Raw genomic sequence first — 7,370 nt, forward strand, 5'->3', positions numbered from 1 at the left:
TATGGTTTTAATTTGCATTTCCCTGATGGCTCATAATCCTGAACATCTTTCGTGTGTGTGTTTGCCATCTGCATATCATCTTCATTGAAAAGTCTGTTTGTGCCTTTTGCCCATTTTCTAATTTGATTTTTTTGCTACTGAGTTTTCAGTGTTCTTTATATATTTTAGATACTATTCCTTTGTGGGACATGTGATTTGTAAATATTTCCTCCCAGTATGTTGCTTGTTTTCATCTTCTTCACCTAGACTTTCACAAAAGGTAAGTTTCTAACTTTGACTAGATTTAATTTATAAACATTTTTCTTTTCTAAAGTGTATTTTTGGGGTCAGGCCTAAGAACTCTTTGTCTTGCCTTAGATGCTAAAGTGTTTCTTTTTCCTGAAGATTTTATAGTTTCATGTTTTGAATTGAAGTCCATAATCCATGTTGAGTTAATTTTTGTATATGAGCAGGTTGAAGTTCATTTTCTTACTAATGGATATCCCATCACTGCAACACCATTTGTTGAAAAGACTATCCTTCCTCCATTGAATTGCTTTTAAGGCTTTGTAAAAAATAAGGAACACTTTATGAATTTGCATGTCATCCTTATGCAGTGGCCATGTCAGCATTCTCTGTATCATTCTAAGTTTTTATTAGACACGCTACCAAAGTGAGCACTGCTCATTCCTTTAGACTCATCAGCTCTACTTACGGAAATTCACTTCTGAAGAAGAAGAAGATTGCCCAAGGCTATCTACTTCAGCATTATTTATAACAGCAAATAAAAGAGTGGGGGGGATGTCCAAAAATAGTAGATAAGAAAAATGTATTAATAATCTATTGCTGTGGAAAAAATTATCTCATGCTTAATGACTTAAGGCAACAACATTTATAATATCACAATGTTTGTGATATATGGTCATGGATTTTCTGGGTTCTCTAAGTGAGAGTCTTCTCTAAGGATACCCTTAGATGACAGCTGAGGCTAAGGTTTTCTCTGAAGGATCAACCAGAGAAGGATCCATATGCAAGCTCACTGATGTGGCTGTTGGCAAGATTCAGTTCCTTGCAACATCTTGCAAATGGGGCCTCATTTTCTCTTTGGCTGTTGGTTAGATCCTGCCCTCAGTTTATTGCCTTATAGGCCTTTCTTTATTACAGCTTACTTCATCATAACAAGCAAGGAAGCAGAGAAAATGCAAGGGAGTGCTAGGAATCCTTTGTGAACTAATGATGAAATGATTTCCCATTAATTTTGCTTTATTTTATTCATTCAAAGCAGCTTGCTAAATCCAGCTCACACTCAAGAGTAAGGGATTACATAAGAGTGTGATACCAAGAGGGAGAGATTTGGGGGAATTTATATATGAAGCTGTGTAGACAATAGATAAATTATTATACACTCATTCTGTTAAAAATCATACATCCACTGATTTTTCTAGACTACATGGAGTATGGCATTGCTGTCATGGTTGACAAGTGTCTCAGAGACACAAGCAAAAAATATGAAACTGGACCACATCTTACACCACACATAAAAATCAACACAAAATGGATTAAAGACTTTAATGTAAGACAAAAAACAATAAAGCTCCTAGAAGAAGAAAAAAAGCAGTAAGCTCCTAGCCATCACTTTTGGGTATATTCTTTTGCATCTGACTCCAAAGACAATGACAATGAAAGTAAAGATAAACAAATAGGACTAAAGCAAAGTAAGAAATTGTACATAGCAAGTAAATTATCAACAAAATAAAAGGGCAACCTACTAAAAGGGAGAAGATATTTGCAAATCATATGTATGATAAGAGGTTAATATCCAAAGTATATGAAGAAATCATACATCATCAACATCATCATCATCCAATTAATAAATAAGTAGAGGACCTAAAGAGACATTTTTCCAAGGAAATCATACAGATGACCAACAGACACTTGAAAAGATGTTCAGCATCACTGATCATCAGGAAAATGTGAATCAAAACCACACCTGTAAGAATGGCTATTATTAAAAAAAAAAAAAAAGATAAGAAATAGCAAGTGTTGACAAGGATGTGGAGAAAAGGGAAGCTTCATGCACCATTAGGGGGGTGGAAAATGATGCATCCACTATGAAAAACAGTATGGAAGTTTCTCAAAAATTAAAAATAGAACTACCCTATCACCCAGTAATTCCACTGCTGGGTATAGTCTGGAGAAAATAAATACACTAATTGAAAAGATACATGCACTTTTATGTTCATTGCAACATATTAGCCAAACTGTGGAAACAACTCAAGTGTCCATCAATGGATGAGTGGATTAAAAAAAATGTGAGCTAGATATAGATATAAGAATGATGGAATACTACTTAGCCACAAAAAAGAATCAAACCTTGCCATTTGAGACATAGATGGACCCTGAGGATAAATAAAATAAATGAATACTATGCTAAATGAAATAAGTCTGGCAAAGAAAGATAAATACCATATGAGTTCACTTACCCTTGGAATCTGAAAAACAAAACAAATGAATAAACAAAACCAAGTAAAATTTACAGATATAGAGATTAGATTGTGGTTGTCAGAGGGGAGAGAGTGGGGGGGTGGGTGAAACAAGTGAAGGCAGTAAAAAGGTATAAACTTCCAGTTATAAAATAAATAAATCATGGGGATGTAATGTGCAACATGGTGACATTAGTCAATAATATTGTATTGCAAATTTGAAAGTTGCTAAGAAACAAAATCTTAAAAGCTCTCATCATAAGACAAAAATGTGTAACTTTATAAAATGATAGATAGTAACTAAACTTATTGCCGTGATCATTTCACAAAATACACAAGTGTTGAATCATTATGCTGTACACCTGGAACTAATATCATATGTCAATTATACTTCAATTAAAAAATGAAACACTAAAAATTCTCAATTAATCCAAAAGTGGAAAGAAATGAACCAGCAAATAGGAAAATACATTGGTAGACTTAAACTTGACATCAATAATACTACTAAATATCATTAATGTTCAAGTAAAATATTGAGACCAAATTATATGCTGCCTATAACAAACCCTCTTTAAATATAAAGACACAGATAAGTTAAAAGTAAAAGAATGAGGGGGGCCCAAGTGGCTCAGTCAGTTGAGCGTCCGACTTCAGCTCAGGTCATGACCACATGGTTCGTGGGTTTGACCCCCTCATTGGGCTCTGTGCTGACAGTTCAGAGCCTGGAGTCCATCTTCAGATTCTGTGTCTCCCTCTTTCTCTGACCCTCCCCTGCTCATGCTGTCTCTCTCTCTCTCTCTCTCTCTCAAAAATAAATAAAAACATTAAAAAAAAATTTTAAGTAAAAGAATGAAAAAAGATATGCAAATAATAATAAGAAGAAAGACAATGAAGCTATATTATAATCAGACAAGATTTCAAAATAAAAAACATTTCTTAAGATAAAGTGGTACATTTAATATTGACAAGGGGTAAATTCATGAAGAAGTTACCCTTAATGAATGTGCACATAACAACAGATCTTGAAAATACATTAAATAAAAATTTACAAAACTAGAGGGAGTAATAGACAAATTTAGGATTATACCTGAAGACTTTTATTCTCTTGCCAGTGGTTAGTAGAACAAGTAAACAACAACAACCAAAAAAGAAAAAAATAAGGAAAATGAACCAATTTACCTAGATGAGCCATAGGAAAAAAAAAAAAAAACACTACATCCAACATCCAACAGCAAAATTGCATATTCATTTCAAGTGCCACCAAGATAGACCATTTTTTAAGAGATTTAAAAAGACTCAGTAAATATTATACTTTGAAATCTTAGAGTATTTTCCCTGACTATAATATAATTAAATTACTAGAATTAAATTAGAAATTAACAAGTATAAAATATATTTTTAAATCCACAGTGCTTAGAAATAAAACAATTATTTTCTAAATATGTCATGGATCTATTCCAAAAAAACATAGAGGAAGGAAAATCTCCAAATTCATTCTATGAGACCAGCATTATTCTGATACTAAAACCAAACAAAGACAGTATATAAAAAGAAAAGGTAAAACTGCAAGCCAATATCCCTGATGAACACAGACACAAAAATCCTCAACAAAATACTAGCAAACTGAATTCCACATATTTTAAAAGAATCATTCACCACAATCACATGGGATTTATTCCAGGAACACAAATGGTTAATATTCACAAATCAATCAATATATATCAGATTAACAAGAAGAAGGATTAAAACTATATGATCATCTCAATAGACACATAAAAAGCATTTGACAAAGTACAATATCCATACATGATAAAAACTCTCAACAAAGTAGGTTTAGTGGGAATATACCTCAAAATATTAAACACCATATATAAAAAATCCATTGCTAACATCACACTCAGTGGTGAGAAACTGAAAAGTTAGACTTCCTTTAAGATCAGAAGCAAAACAAGAATATCCATTCTCACCACTTTTATTCAACAGAGTACTGGAAGTCCTAGGTGCAACAATCAGAAAAGAAAAAGAAAAAGTCATCCAAGTTGGTAAGGAAGAAGTAAAATTTGCACTGTTTGTGGATGACATGACATTTCTATTCTTCTGAATTAGCAGGAGAAATTAAGAAAACAATCCCATTTACAACTATACCAAAAAGAAAAAAAAACCTAGGAATAAATGTGACCAAGGAGGTAAAACACCTATACTCTGAAAACTATGAGGCATTAATGAAAGAAAGTGAAGATTAGAAGAATTATTATTGTTAAGATGACATTACTCCAGGCAATCTACAGATGTGATGCAATCCCTATTAAAATACTAGTAGCATTTTTCATAGAACTAGAACAAATAATCCTAAAATTTGTATAAAACTACACCAAAAAAAAAAAAAAAAAAAAAACCCTCAAATAGCCAAAGCAGTCTTGAGAAAGAAAGCAGTCAGAGGTATCACAATCCCGGATTTCAAGATACACTACAAAGCTATAGTAATCAAAACAGTATGGTACCTACACAAAAATTGACATATAGAGCAATGAAATAAAATAGAGAGCCCTGAAATAAACCCACACTGATATGGTCAATTAATCCACAACAGAGGAGGCAAGAATATACAATAAGGAAAAAATAGTGTTTTCAATAAATGGTGTTGGGAAAATATGACAGCTACACACAAAAGAATGAAACTGGACCAATTCTTACACAATACATAGAAATCAACAAAATTTATTAAAATCTTAAATGTGAGACCTGAAACCATAAGATTCCTAAAAGAAAAAAAGCAATATGTCCCAAATAAAATATCTGAACTACACCAAAATAAAAAGCTTTTGCACAGCAAAGGAAACCAACAAAACAAAAAACGCAATCTACAGAATGGGAGAAGACATTTGTAAATATGACAAGGGGTTAATATTCAAAATATATAAAGAACTTACACAGCTTAATGACAAAAAAAATCAAGTTTAAAATGGGCAGAGAAACTGAATAGATATTTTTCCAAAAAAGACATCCAGATGGCTAACAAGAACATGAAAAGATGCTCAGCATCACTAATCATCAGGGAAATGAAAAACAAAACCACAAGAAGAAATCATCTTATACGTCTCAGAATGGCTTGTCATCAAATGGATAAGAAATAGCAAATGTTATCAAGGATATGGAAAAAGGGAAACCCTTATGCACGGTTGGTAGGAATGTAAATTGGTGCCACCACTATTGAAACAGTATGTAGGTTCCTCAAAAAAATTGAAAGTAGAAATACCATATCATCCAGTAATTCTACTACTGGGTATTTACCCAAAGAAACTGAAAACACTAATTCTTAAAGATATATGAACGCTTATGTTCACTGCAGCATTATTTACAATAGCCAAGATATGGAAGCAATTCACATACCCATCAATAGATGAATGAAAAGGAAGATGTAGTGTATAAATACATACATACATACATACACACACACATACATACATAGATACATACAAACGTGCGTACAATGTAATATTGACTAAGCCAAAAAAAAGGATGAGATCTTGGCATTTGGGAGAATGTTGATGGACCTAGAGGATATTATGCTAAGTGAAATAAATCAGATTGAAAAAGACAGTTATCACATGATTTTACTTATATGTGAAATCTAAAATAAAAAAACAAATGAATAAACAACCAGAAAAACAGACTCATATAAATACAGAGAACAAACTGGTGGTTGCCAAAGAGCTGGGAGAATAAAGTCAGCAAAATAGATGAAGAGAATTAAGAGGGATGAACTTCCAGTTATAAAATTAAAAAGTCATGGAGATGAAAAGTACAACATAGAGAATATAGTTAATAATATTGTAATAATGTTGATGGTGACAGATGGTGACTACAGTTGCCACAGTGAGCACTGAGTAATGTATAGAATTGTCAAATCACTATGTACACTCCTGAAACTAATACAACATTGCATGTTAACTATACTGCAATGATAATATTTTTAAAAGAATTATATGATCAGTTTTGTAAAGATTCCTAAAAATGTAAGACTACTAAGTGTACCTACCTTAATGTTTCCCATCAAGCTCTCAAACTTACGTGCATATGTTTCCTCCTTCCTTCCTGCTACAATGAGCATCTTTCCTCACACCTAAGGCAAATTATTTCACCTATGATTGGGATCCCAAACCGTATTTTTCAGAACGATGATTCTTTTCTCTTTTTTCTTTTTTTAGTATAATTGACACACAATGTTTAATATTACATTAGTTTCAGGTGTACAACATAGTGATTTGACAAGTTTGTGCATTATGTTCTGTTCACAAGTGTAGCTGCCATCTGTCACCACACAACACCATTACAATATCATTGACTATATTCCTTATGCTGTACCTTTTATTCCTGTGACATATTCATTCCATAACTGGAAGTCTGCACCCCATCCCCCCCAAATTTCACTAATTTTGTCCATCCCCCCAAGGACAATGGTTCTTTACCATGGCTACACAGTTGAATCCCTAGTGAGCTCTTATTTAGAAGAAGAAGAAGAAGAAGAAGAAGAAGAAGAAGAAGAAGAAGGAGGAGGAGGAGGAGGAGGAGGAGGAGGAGGAGGAGAAAAAGAAGTAGAAGCTGAAGCTGAAGCAGGAGGAGGGGTTGGAGGAGGAGGTAGAGATGGAGAAAGAGAAGAAGGAGAAGGAAAGGGAGAAGGAGAAGAAAATCCCAGGCTGATTCTGTAAGGGAGTGATAGCTTGGGAGGTGCAGGATAGGGGGGTAGATAGGCATAGTGGCTGGGGCATCAACGTTTTTTCAAAGTTCTCCAGGCAATCTGAATGCACAACCAGAGTTGACAAACTCCAGTCTAAAAAAGATTGGGTTGTCCATTATTGCCTCTGTGGATGCTAGTTCTTGCCCATGAAGTATTTAGACACAATTAAG

General features: G+C 33.4%; 1 non-coding gene across 1 annotated transcript; it reads right to left on the reverse strand.

Moving 5' to 3' along the window:
• Positions 1-551: 551 nt before the first annotated feature.
• Positions 552-656, reverse strand: LOC144223902 (U6 spliceosomal RNA). The gene has a single exon (XR_013332861.1). It is a non-coding gene; the product is annotated as a U6 spliceosomal RNA (small nuclear RNA).
• Between the last annotated feature and the right edge of the window lie 6,714 nt (positions 657-7,370).

This window comes from Crocuta crocuta, unplaced genomic scaffold, assembly GCF_008692635.1.
Source record: "Crocuta crocuta isolate KB4526 unplaced genomic scaffold, BGI_CrCroc_1.0 scaffold121, whole genome shotgun sequence".
Classification (NCBI taxonomy): Eukaryota; Metazoa; Chordata; class Mammalia; order Carnivora; family Hyaenidae; genus Crocuta; species Crocuta crocuta.